The 12,631-nt window shown below is 49.2% G+C and overlaps 1 protein-coding gene across 1 annotated transcript in view; it reads left to right on the top strand.

The window, feature by feature from the left end:
* Positions 1 to 1,436: 1,436 nt before the first annotated feature.
* Positions 1,437 to 12,631, top strand: part of LOC142761696 (solute carrier family 35 member F2-like) — a 240,889-nt gene continuing 229,694 nt past the window's right edge. Inside the window, exon 1 of the mRNA XM_075895631.1 lies at positions 1,437 to 2,140. The gene's annotated coding sequence lies outside the window, so the exon portion shown is untranslated. The remainder of the gene's footprint in view (positions 2,141 to 12,631) is intronic.

The raw sequence follows: 12,631 nt of genomic DNA on the forward strand, positions 1-12,631 counted from the left end.
TAAACATAGAGATGAGCAGTTAAGCCTACGAAAGACTCGAAAATTTTCCATTCTATAGTGTATAAACAAATGCTAGAACATAGATACAGGTTGGTTGGCTACCCGATAAAAAGATCTGTCTATGCCCTTGGGTGAAAAAAAATGGCAGCATATCCACGGAGTGAATGATGGAGACTGGGGGAAGCATCCATCCGTCCATTCGTTCTTGCTTCCGTCCGTCCATGCGTCCGTCTGTGTGACCGTCCGTGCGTGCGTCCGTTCGTGCTTCCGCACGTCCATCCATGCGTCCGTCCCTGCGTCCGCCCATGCGTCCATCCGTTCATGCAGCCATCCGTGCATCCGTCCGTGCACCTGTCTGTGTGTCCGTTCGTCCATCTAGTCAACACTCCAAGTACCACCATCTCGTATCTTTTCATCCAGCGGACATTTCAAGGACTAAACGGGAGGTGGCACACGCCCACTTTCTTACGGCTTGCACTTCGTGTCTACTTCCCACCTTTAACCCCCTAGAGTTCATGGTATATACTAGTTCACTGTATTCATGGCACTGCGGCTTAACGCTCGCTAAACCTTTCTAAAACCAAGAAGGTTACGCCCAGCGAGTATAACGTAGCAACCCTTTCTTGTCAGATAGTGCTCAATGTACATGCCAATGCCTGCTAATGGCGAATGAGATACAGGAGAGTTCGGCTTTTAGTTAACGCGCACGCTGCGAATTTTTTATAGTTCAACAACGCACAGGAGAAATCTCCAACCGGCACCACCTTGCAGGTGAAAGCGTAAGACATGTTACGTACTACGATGAGAAGAACGGGTGCCGCTTTAAGGAGCTTCGCCCCTAAAAGTATGCAGGGCATGGCCAGCGCATTCGCAGTGGCGGATCAAGTGACACGTTCCATATAGAAGGACGGTTGTACAAAGTAAATTTGGAGAGAAAAGAGAGAGGGAGGGAGAGGGAGAGAAAGGGAGGGGTTTTTTGGAGTTACTGCTATCGCACGGCTTCTGCCATGGCAAATATGCTGTTCATTTTTGCTGTAACACTGATTCGCCTAGCTTCGTCTTGCTATCTATTAGGCAGGCAACCCGATGAAGGAAGCGGACGGCGTGAGCAGTAGGGGGAGGATGCTGTCAAGAGCTTTGGGGAGCGGGACGGCCTCCTCTGCGCTTTGGATCCACCGCTGCGTCTTCATTTAGTTCTTGGAGGCAGAACTCACCGAAAAGGGGAAATGGGAAAGGGGGATCGGCCCGACTATGGGACATCCCCAATCCCACAGAGAGAGCCAGGGCCCCCTATCGATCGAAGCGGACAGCTTCGCAGGTGAATGCGGGCGACGCGGCTTGCGATCCGGTTCAAAGAGTGGCGCCACCATTCACACCGCATCTGTTCTTTTCATTTCGGACCGTGGGCCGCGGGGCTTGTCTCTCCGATACCGGCCTCCGAAAGGCTTCAAGTTGCGCCGTAGGACGGTGGCAGCAGCGGTCTCTGGTTCGTGTGTTATCTTTGCTCGCGCCCCTATCGCTGACGTCGTGCTTTCTGCGAGCTCGTGCGTGCGCGTGTGTTGGTGAGCGTCACTTCTGCCGGTGCATCTCGAGCAGACGAAAACGACCGGGAGTGTGTTTTTTCTGTGTGTCCTTGCGCCCGTGTGAGTTCTTCGTTGGCTGCATTTCGCCGGTGTTCTTCCGAGGGCGGGTTTTCGTTATTCGCCGGCTACTGACTTCGCCGGAGCCATGTTCCTGCTGAGCCGTCGACGCCGGCGGCTCCGATCCGCCGTAGACGAGCGGGCGGCATCGCATTCGCGGAGGCGCACGCACGCAGGATACGCTGCCGGCGTTGCGAGCGCCGCCTCTGACGAGTGAGCGCCGTGCCCGACGGTGCCGGCACGGGAGAAAGCCGGGACTTGTCTACTACATCATCGTCACCGCTCGGCCCGGCGTCCGGGGGTGAGTGAGTGTCCCCGCACCCCCAACTCCGTTCGCCCTTTCATCGGCTATTCCTCCGGAACGAGCGTATCGGGGAATCGAGGGAGAGAAATTCGTCCGCCGGCCCGGGCTCAGTTCCGGAGGGTGAAAGATAAGGCGCCGGCGGCCGTTCGTTCTCGTCGCTCTGGAAGGACGGACTAGGTGCGCCCATCAACCGCAGGTCAGTGTCATCAAGTCACACGCGGTGAATCGCCTTCCATCGGGAACCCTCTTTGTGGGCCCGCAATATTATTTCCTTTTGAAGCGATATTTCAGGCCATGCCTGGGCGATTGGTGTTCGCGACAGTTCGGATGGGATGACGATGAATGTACAAGATTCGCTCCGATTTGAAAGGGAACATTTGGAGCCGGATTTACGGTCATGTTGTTAACAATTGTTATATGGGCATTGGTCAGCCACCTTGGCTACACTTGGCGCTTGGATCAGCTGAGATTTTAACAAAAAAGAGTAAGAACCCCCCCCCCCCCTTTTCTTTTGTAGAATACTGGTCCGCGTTTTCGTTGAAATTCAATGTTTTTATTGCTTCTGCTCATCCCAACTCCGCCCCCACCCCCCGAATTCCAGAATCGAGAATAAGCGCATTAGTTCTTATCACAGGTGTTTGATTCGCTGTTGGTTCTCGCATTTCCTTATTGTAAAAAGGCAGTGTCCGGCATCACTTCTCTACACTTTCTGTACGCACTTATTTGATTAGCACTTCCAGGTACTGATGAAAGAATAGATTACATTGGCTGCTTTATTCCTTTATATTGTTCTTTTCCATTGCACTGAACCGAATGCTGATATTGAACTGCTGGGCTGTGAATACCTTTAACGAAACTTGTACGCTGAAGCTCTGTGCTAGCACCGGTGTTTGTGGCTTCACTAGAGATCCTACAGCTTGATAGCGCGCTGTACCGTGTACTCATCGTGTAAAACATCATCAAACACCGCACTTAAACGCATCTAGTGGCAGCTGCTGGCTCATTGCCGGCTCATGCATCGCGGTGTATATCGTCTTCACCGCGTGTTCCACCCAGCTGGCGGTGCTCTTGTTGCTATAGTCCGTGTGTCATTTCCTATCTGAATACGAAATGCCTGCTTTCCGCGAACGTGCTGCATATATTGCGCCTCCAGTTCGCCTCACGGTATACAACTGATCAACCGACCTTGTACTTTTTGTTTGTGCGGAATTCTGCCCCTTTCATTTTATTTTCTAGTACAGGGAGAGATGAGGGAAAGGCAGGGTGGTTAATCTGACTTGACGCTTCCGATTTCCTACGCTACTCAATTACAAGTGGAATGGGAGAGGAATTCCTGAGAAAACAAAAAACAGCGGGAAGCGCGAAAAAACAAAACAGAGACTGATGATGAAGAACTGGAGAATCTTGGTACCTTTAAAAGACCACTTGCACGTAAAGAGAGAGAAACACTTCAGTATAGCAAGCACCTTCTTGAATTATGGTGGACCGAATGATTAGGTTGACATTTCAGGTGACGATATGGCTACGAAAATAAATGTTTCGGCGTTACGTGTTAAAAACATGCTATGATTGCGGTATACGCCGTTGTGGAAAACACCGAAATTGTTTTTACCATCAGGCGTCCAGAAACGTGCACCTTTAAGTGCGCGGGTTGAACAAGGCAACACCTTAGCATTCGTGGTACACCGCTCGATTCCGATGCGTTCAGTATAGAAAAACATTTATTTCTTTATTTCTTTATTATTTATTTATTGCGTTTGTGCGACCACAGTGTCGTCTGGCCTGCGCTGAGGGAACGAACGGTTTACTGCAGAAACGAGATTGTGGAAGCCGGGTTCTAGGAAGGTGCCATAAAGATTAGGAATCATCGCTGGCACTGACGAGAGATAGCAGTTGTACGTTTCCTTTGCAGCCTCAACAACGAGACATTTCCGCTGCCATCTTATTTTTTTTCTCATCTCGCCGTGCCTTCATTAATTTGGTGGCCCGAAGGGGACGACCAAGACGTCCTTCCCGAGATATCTATCCCTTTCCGAATCTCTCTGCTTACTTGTTGAAGGCTCCAGCTAGTTATCGCAATCGATGCCTTGATTGATGGAACGACACAGCCGCGCATTTCCGGTATCGCAATATCTCACCCGATAAGGGTGATACGAGCCTGGCCTCTCTTTGCTCTCCTTACGCATTGTTTCCTTCCGATCCGGCCGAAATAGAGTAAGATGGATGGATGTAGGACGAGTAGAGCGTGAAGAAATCCCGAAGAAAGTCGATCCAAGCTGCGTCGTAGCTCTCATCAACCTTACAGGGGAGCGGAGTTCCTGGTAATGCGAAGCGGGACAGTTGTAGCAATCGACGTGAATCATTTTCACCAACGTCAGGAGTAGCAGAAACGTCTCTGGTGACTTTTGATGAAGCGTAAGCTAATGACGGACGGGTTGGTTAATGATTTTTAACGTCCCGCAGCAACTAAGGTTATGGGAGACGCCGTGGTGAAGGAACTCGGTTAACGGATTCTATAACGTGCAATCGCATAGCATTCACAGCCTCTGGAATTTCGCTTCCATCGATGTGCGACCACCGCGGCTGGTATGAGACCCGCATTTTTTAGTTCTGCAGACACAACTCTTAGGTCGGCCACGTCATGCAACTGCATGAACTCATGAACGCATAGAGCAGGGGGGGTCGTGCAAGGAGCCTGGGCCATACGTGTCCGAATCCCTTGGTCAAATAAAGTTTTTACCACCACCTGGTGGTAACTATGGGGGATAATGTATTACCGGGAGGAATACAGCTGCCAAAAGAAACTTCGTTGCTGTCTTTAACGCAAAGTGCATTCCATGTATTGTCATAAAAAATATGAGAGACCTTAGAACTCAGATGCCTTTCCCCTCGAGCAATAACAGAATGAAAGGTTGACAAAAATAGTTGGTCATTTGCTACAAAATTTTGAAATTTTGTCTTAGTTTGTGATTGGTTATAAGGTTGCGATAGCAGGTTGTAGGTGACCTACTTGCCCAGGTTCTCGTTCTACATAGAACGCTAGTTTGCAGGATCACAGGCTACAAAACTGTACGCGAAAGTGTTGTTGGACGTGGATGTGTAACACTTGCCAAAGTGCAGTGAGTGCCCCGATTGCTTGGCAGTCTTATGACTGCTGGCTATAAAATACAATCTCCATATTTTTAGGGTCTCATCAAGAAAGAGGGGTGGAAGGTCGGTACACAGCACTCAGAAAGTTCCAGGGCATGTGGCTGGTAACATAAAAACTTACTCCCCCTTGCCGCTTTTATCTCCGGCTGTACCCCTGACATAAGCAAACCATGCCAACAGCACCTTTGGGAAACACGGGATTGTTTGGAAGGGTGGCTAGCGCAGATCTTGTAGAACTTCCTCCTGTTTATCATTGCTTACCTGTTTTATCGATGGGTTGCACTCGGGTACGCACTTTGATAGAAATTCCTTCACGCCTAAAACGGTGCTGCTGGCACTAAAAACAACACTTTGAAAGCTGAAGGGGCTGGATTCACCCATCTAAATGACTTCTGTTATGCATGCGTACTGCTAGCCGAAGAGTCATCTTTAGGGAGATATTTTTTCTTGGCTTGCGCTGAACTCCTTTTGCCTGTAAGCTACGCCACGTGGGAAGCGCTCGTTACGCGACACAGCTACACAAGCCATACCCCACATTTGCGCTTACGCATGTTCTGCACTATCGCGGAGTGCTTATGTACTACACCGTATACAGGCGGTGTGCACTCGGGCTCTGCGTGATGCGGGGCAATCGGGTCGGTTACGCGAAACGAGCCATCTGCTTATACGGTACGCTGAGGGCCTCTGGTGAGCGAGACCCTCGCTAGCGCGCATTCAGTATGGCGGCATGGGGCTTGCGGCACCCTCGCGATTTGCGTAAACTGGGCCGGCTGCACGCAAGTCGCTCGTTGTGCGCTGCCTACGAGCGCGCGCTAATGTCTGCTCGCGTAGCGCGCTCCCCTTGCTTCCTCCAGTTCTACCCTCCTTGTTGGGAGGAAGAAGGGAAAGGAGGGAAGAAACAAGCCTCGAGGGGAAACACCGGACTCGTACTTATAGGGTGAACGGGCTCGCTCGCTGGACTCGGGGTTGCACTGCGCAGGCCAGGCACGTCGACGTGAGTGCGAATCTTCTGCGAGTGCCAGGGAAGGTGGGGGCAGTCATCTAGGCCCTCGACGTGTCTCAATGCCCGACCCCTTTTCACCTCCGGCCGGCTAAGCTCTTTCCGCAATGAAACTGGCCTCCATGATTCGGCTCACACGGCGAAGCAGTGGTCGTTGGGGGTTGGGTGTTCTATAGTTTGGAAGTGGAACTCCCGATAGACCTCTGCCTCGAGCTCGCTCTTGAATGCCAGTTCTTTTTTTTTTTTCAGGAAGAACGCTACTGATGATGATTTACAGGGATGCCTTGTAGGTGTACATGTCGCGCATAAGCGTAATGTTTTGATATCATTCACGGAGCTTCGGCGCTTGTGCGCGTATTTTAACAGAATCGACGATTGGTCACTTGCAGGAAAAACGACAACAGTGAATTCATGTGGGAACAATACTAGGCTGTCATTATTACCCTGTTATGAAGTCTTTCGGGCTATTTTCGTGATATAACTGGTAAAAAGTTTTTTTTTAATTTTTCTTTCATTTCCTCTTGTAGTTAGTGGACATTGGCTCGTTGCAGCTGTGCACTTTGTGTTGTTTGCTCACTGTGACGCTCTGCATGGTGTTCTAGGAATTTTGAGAGACACACTTTTTGAAGCGCAGCTGTTAATTATGCCTCAAGGTTTATAGTTTGTCGCAGGTGAAAAGTCATAATCATAACCGGCACGCACTCAGTCACCTCCCATGCATTTTGTTGAGAAGATGAAACTATTATCCATAATAACCATGCATACAGTACAGTATAGAAAGATGAGGCAGAAAATACAGGTGAAAGGGTAAAAGCCTACCTAGCCAAGCCAGAACAGGCACCCACGAGCTCTGCAGTGATTCAGCCTTGCGCGACTTATGTTATTCATCTTAACTGATTTACTAGTTTCAAATAATTGAGGTCTACAGGTGAGTATGGATATAATAAACGAATAAAACTATTACATGCACAAGTACGCAACAGCACACGCATTCTTTGCTTATGTTCAATGTTCAGAGAGCCTCACCAAACCAAATCCTTTTGTTGCGGAGAAGGAAGCGCACCGTCTCTTGTCTGGGTTCGCACTCCACAGTGTGTCTGGCTCTCGTATGTGAACGGTTCCATATTCGCAGCCTCGAGTTCTGGGAGAGACCGCCTTCTATCGCTTGTTGTTTTGTCTGGCTAATGGAGTTCTCCCAGTTTATTACAACTCAATGCGAGCTGCGCTAATTTTCAGAAAACGGCGTCGTAATTAAACAAAAAATGCTTCCGAAATTAAGCTATACCAATTGTATTGTCTCAGAAATAGTGCCTGTGCTTCGTGCAAACGTAAGTAGAGTAACACGATATTCGCTGTCAAGCCGACGCACTCCGTGTAAGGGAGTCCGAATACACCCGCTTGCAAATGCGTATACTCTGTGGGATTGCATTTATGCGGGATCATTCGTTCAGACCACCGTTAGAGGAGGTGAACGGAAATGCCTTAGCACATGCATTTGGTGCGTTTCTCTCTCTCTCTATCGCTTTCCCTCAAACACACAGAGACGGAGAAGAGGCCTACACATGCGTGCCGTTTTAGCAATAGCTCATCGCGCGGTGAGCATATACTGCTAATTGCGATACCCGCGAACGACGGCAGCGCGTCTCTGCGGATTCAACCAACTCGCGCGAGCAATTTCAGAATGGATTTTGCCGGCCGCTCAGTAATTTTGTAAATACTCAACCAGCTTCTCCGGGAATTGGCGCATTGAGCGATCCAGAAGCGTGTACCTGGCCGGCAAAGGGCCAAACGCGACGTACAACGTCGCTGTTTCGAATAAGATTAGATGAAAAATCTTTCGAAAGCGCAAAGTTCAGTCGCGGTGCTTTTTTTATGCACAAGGGTGTAGCCCAAGAAGACGGAAAGCAATTTGAAATCGTTTTACGCAAACACTGTGCGTGGCGAGCGAGTTTTTTTTTCTCGTGATGTAACCCCGGGTTGTATAACGGCGAGCTCTAACCCTTTGCATTTGTCCGCGATATTCGTGGCGTGCCGATATTGTGCCCCTACATCGCAGCTGGGTGTTCAGAAGAAAAACAAAAGAAAAACGCATGTACATACGTTGTTTATAAAGCAAGGCGCGTGGCTTTTTTTCTTATATTTTTGGTTTCCTGATTCGCAGCAGCATCGCAGTGCTCGTTTTGGGGGGAGGTAAGCTGTTATACTCGCCGACAACCTTTCTTGGCAATGAAGGGAAGTTTTTAGCTATGCGGGCGAAGCTACAGCGCATCTTTTCTTCCGCCAAGTAGTCCGGTTTTGTTCGCGCGTGTAGAACGACAGCCGTGTTCGAATAATAACACTGCATTCAATATACTACGTCTGCTTAGACAGCCATTTGGGAGTGAAATTCGCCAAGTTCCTTCGGTGAGTCGTACAAATAGCTGAATGGCGACGAGCGCCATTTTAACAGTGAGGTGTACGTAGAACGAACGATGTTTTCACAAGCGATAAAATATGAAATCACACTGAATGAAGTAAAAAAAAATATTATGAATATGTCAATGGTATGTGCTGCTTCTCCTTATAAACAACATCCCGTGGAAGATAAGTATATTGTTGTTTTTATTGATTTTCATGCGGGACATCGGGACGCAATTGTGGGACTACATTCTTCAGCGGTGACACATGCCTAATTTGGCTCTGTAGCCTTCCCTTCATTGCCAAGGAAAGTTGTCCGCGAGTATACAAGTCAAGCGCTTTGAGCGGGGCCCTCTAAATTCGAAGTGGTCAAAAAACCAAAGAAGTCCGATACTGTTCATTCTTGCACGCCAAGATGAACTATGTTTCTCGCTTGAGGGGTTCATGTTTCTGCCCGTTTTTTTTTCTTTCTCTATCTCTGTCTAATGTGTTGAACATTGCGATAATTCCAGGTTTCTTCGATTTGGCTAGAACGGCACATTATAATGGATTTTGATAAGGATTTTTTATACTAGATGTACGTTCAGCGAATAAGCGAATAATATTTGTAACAACGAATAACTATGACGCGGTGATTTAAACTATTCTGTATAACAGCTTGTATCTAAAAGAGCACCAGTGTGGCTGAACTGCATATTCGAAGGCTCCTAACTAAGTATACTTCAAATAATGTCGCCCGTATTGTTAGCCTGATTACTGTGATAACTGCATTCTGTAGCTGGATACCACCTTTACTTACACGATTGTTCGTGATCCGCTGCTGCCAGAGGGTTGTTTTTCTTTTCTTTTCTAGCGTTGTGTAGCTCTCTGGGCCGGTTATATCTTCGCTAATATTATCTGGAGTCTTACGTACGTGGCTAAACCACGATGTGGTTATGAGAGACACCATAACGTAGATGTGTGCAAATTTCGAACATCTAGTCTTTTTTTAACGTGCACTCACATCAAATGAAACACGTGCCTGCAGCGTTTCGCCTCCATCGAAATGTGACGGCCGAGGCCGGGGTCGAACCCGCGATTTTGCGGTCAGTGGCCGGGCATCGTGACCGCAACACAGCTGCGGTGGACTGCTGGCTAGTGTGATGGCTCGGCTTTATTGATACCGGAAACAGTGAAAGGACGACACGGTATACGACGAGGAGCCGTCTCCGGTGCCGTGTTCGGCCGTGTGTTTTAATCGTGCAACTACATATTCAATATGGATAGTTACCTAACGTGTCCACGGATTCGGGTGCACGTTAAAGAACCCCAGGTGGTTGAAATTTGAAATCAGCGTGTAGACGGCCGCATCAGCGTGTAGACGGCCAGTCTTGTATGAGATGGTGAAGACATGTTCTTGCAAACGAATGGCCCATCGTGCGAGGCGGCCGGATGGGTCACGAAGGTTGACCAGCCAACACAGGGAATGGTGATCTGTGACGATAGTGAACGGCCGACCATAGATGTATGAGCGAAACCGTTGCACGGCAAAGACTACCGCTAGGCATTCCTGTTCGGTCACTGTGTAGTTGCGTTCAGGCTTACTTAAAGAACGACTTGCATACGCCACAACGTGTTCCTTCTTGCCAGAACGCTGAACGAGAACGGCACCGATACCGATGCCACTTGCGTCTGTGTGAATTTCCGTGGGCGACGAAGGATTGAAGTGCCGAAGTTAACAAACACTTCAGCTTGTGAAAAGCGGCATCACACTCGGAGGTCCACTGAAACAGGCTGTTCTTGCGTAGAAGGCTCGTCAGGGGGTGAACGACATCCGCAAACTTGGGTACGAACCGGCGGAAATACGAGCAGAGCCCAATGAAGCTACGCAGTTGATTCACAGATTTAGGACGCTCGAACGATTCAACGGCCGCTGTCTCTTGTGGGTCAAATCTAATGCCATCTTTGTCGACGAGATGTCCTAACACCAATGTCTGTCGCTCACCAATGTGGCACTTTTTTGAATTCAATACAAGACCAGCTTTTTCAATGCAGCTGAGCACTAGGTCTAGGCGAGTGTTGTGCTCCTCAAACGTACGTCCAAAAATTACGACATCATCAAGGTAACACATGCATATCTGCCATTTTAAACCACGCAATATAGAGTCCATAAATCTTTCGAATGTCGCAGCAGCATTACATAATCCGAATGGCATAACGTTGAACTCGTAAAGTCCGTCGGTTGTAACAAATGCCGTCTTTTCTTTGTCAGCTGCGTGCATCGGAATTTGCCAGTAACCTGATCTCAGGTCGACAGATGAAAAGTAGGACGCGGAATGCAGGCAGTCTAGAGCGTCATCGATGCGCGGCAGTGGATAGACGTCTTTCTTGGTAACAGAATTCAGTCGGCGGTAGTCAGCGCAAAATCTCCACGTACCATCCTTCTTCCTCACTAGAATGACGGGAGCAGCCCACGGACTTGCCGATTCCTGTATTATTCCCTTTTCCAGCATTTCTTGGACTTGCTCGTTGATGATCTTGCGTTCTGATGGTGCCACTCGGTAAGGTTTCTGCCTAATGGGATGCGCCGACTCGGTATGGATCTGATGACGTATCCGGGACGCTGGGATTAAGGGCCTTTGGCTATGTTTAGAAAAATCGAACACTTTCGAGTGCTTAGATAGAACGTCGAGCAGAGTATGACGTTCGCTTTGGTCAAGTGACTTGCTGACCATTTGTAGCAATGGGGCATCTTCTGAACCTTCTAAACCTAGACGTTCATTTTGGCTTGTAGCATCAACAAGCGCAACCAGCGTCGTACATGATTCGGGTCTAAATACTGCAAGTTTCATGCCACCTGGCAGAATTGCAGGCTCCATGTAACTGTTCATTGTCCACACACCTGCCCGTCCATCAACGACTGACACTATACAATGGGGAATGAGAATGTTCTTTTAGATGCGGAGCATCTAATACTCGAGGCTTGTAGTGCGGCGCCGTCCGCAAGCTTCCTCCTCCTTCTTCCACCATCTGTGCATCCCTTCCTCCTCTACACACCGCGTGCGCTTCACTCCTCCACCATCTGTGCACCCTTCCTCCTCTACACACCGCGTGCGCTTCTCCTCTTCACGAACATTCGCTAGCTGTATAATGTAGCGCGCATGCGCCGTCACGCTTCGAGAACATCGGCAGCTGACGCGCGCGCATGCGCCGTCGCGCTTCGAGAACATCGGCAGCTGACGCGCGCGCATGCGCCGTTGCGCTTCTCCCCCTTCTCGAACATTCGGCAGCTGACAGTGCATGCGCCGTCGCGCTGTATATAAACTCAAGGTCGGTGCTCGCTCGCTCAGTTGCCGCTCGTCGGTTGGTTTGTACGGCGCGTCGACGTCCGAGGTCGCAATGATCGACGTCCCTTCGACCAGTGCCGGCCAAAGTGGCATCTAAAAGCCATCGTGCTCAAAGTTCGTCGCAATAAACACCGCACTTTCGCATACGTGTCGTACGTGTTCACTCATTTAACACCCCTCCTACAACCACGTTAACCAATTTAGCCAGCGACCCAAGTAAGTCGCAATTTAACACCCCATTTCGCAACCACGTTAACCAATTTAGCCATCGACCCAAGTAAGTCGCACTTTAACACCCCGTTAACCAATAATATGCTCCGCATCCTCCTCAGTGTTCCCCCGAGGGAAGCTGCGGGCAATTTTTTTTCAGGCATGCCGAGGGAATCGGTTCGAGCGTGGCGTCAAACGTGCCACAGTTGTTGCTGGAACATGTCACGGGAACACACACGGCAGAAAATGCAGGAACGTCTGTGTCCACGGAGACGAAAAAGATGCATTCCTCCGGACAGGAATTTTCCAAGAGTGCCGTTGGGAAAGTACCGTGTATAGAAAGATGCCCACTTCTGCAGTCTACAGTTGCCCCACACACAAACAACAAGTCAATACCCAAGATAACGTCATGTGTAGACCGCGGAATAACCGCAAACTCTGTGCAAAACACCTTGCCACACAGTGAGACGTCCACAGTACAATATCCCACCAGACACAACACGTCACCACTTACACCACGAAATGTCACCCCACGGTTCAGGCAAAACATCACTTTTGGCCCTAGCAGGTCTTTAAAATTTACACTCATCACCGAGACTGTCGC

This window comes from Rhipicephalus microplus, chromosome 5 (genome assembly GCF_043290135.1).
Source record: "Rhipicephalus microplus isolate Deutch F79 chromosome 5, USDA_Rmic, whole genome shotgun sequence".
Lineage (NCBI taxonomy): Eukaryota > Metazoa > Arthropoda > Arachnida > Ixodida > Ixodidae > Rhipicephalus > Rhipicephalus microplus.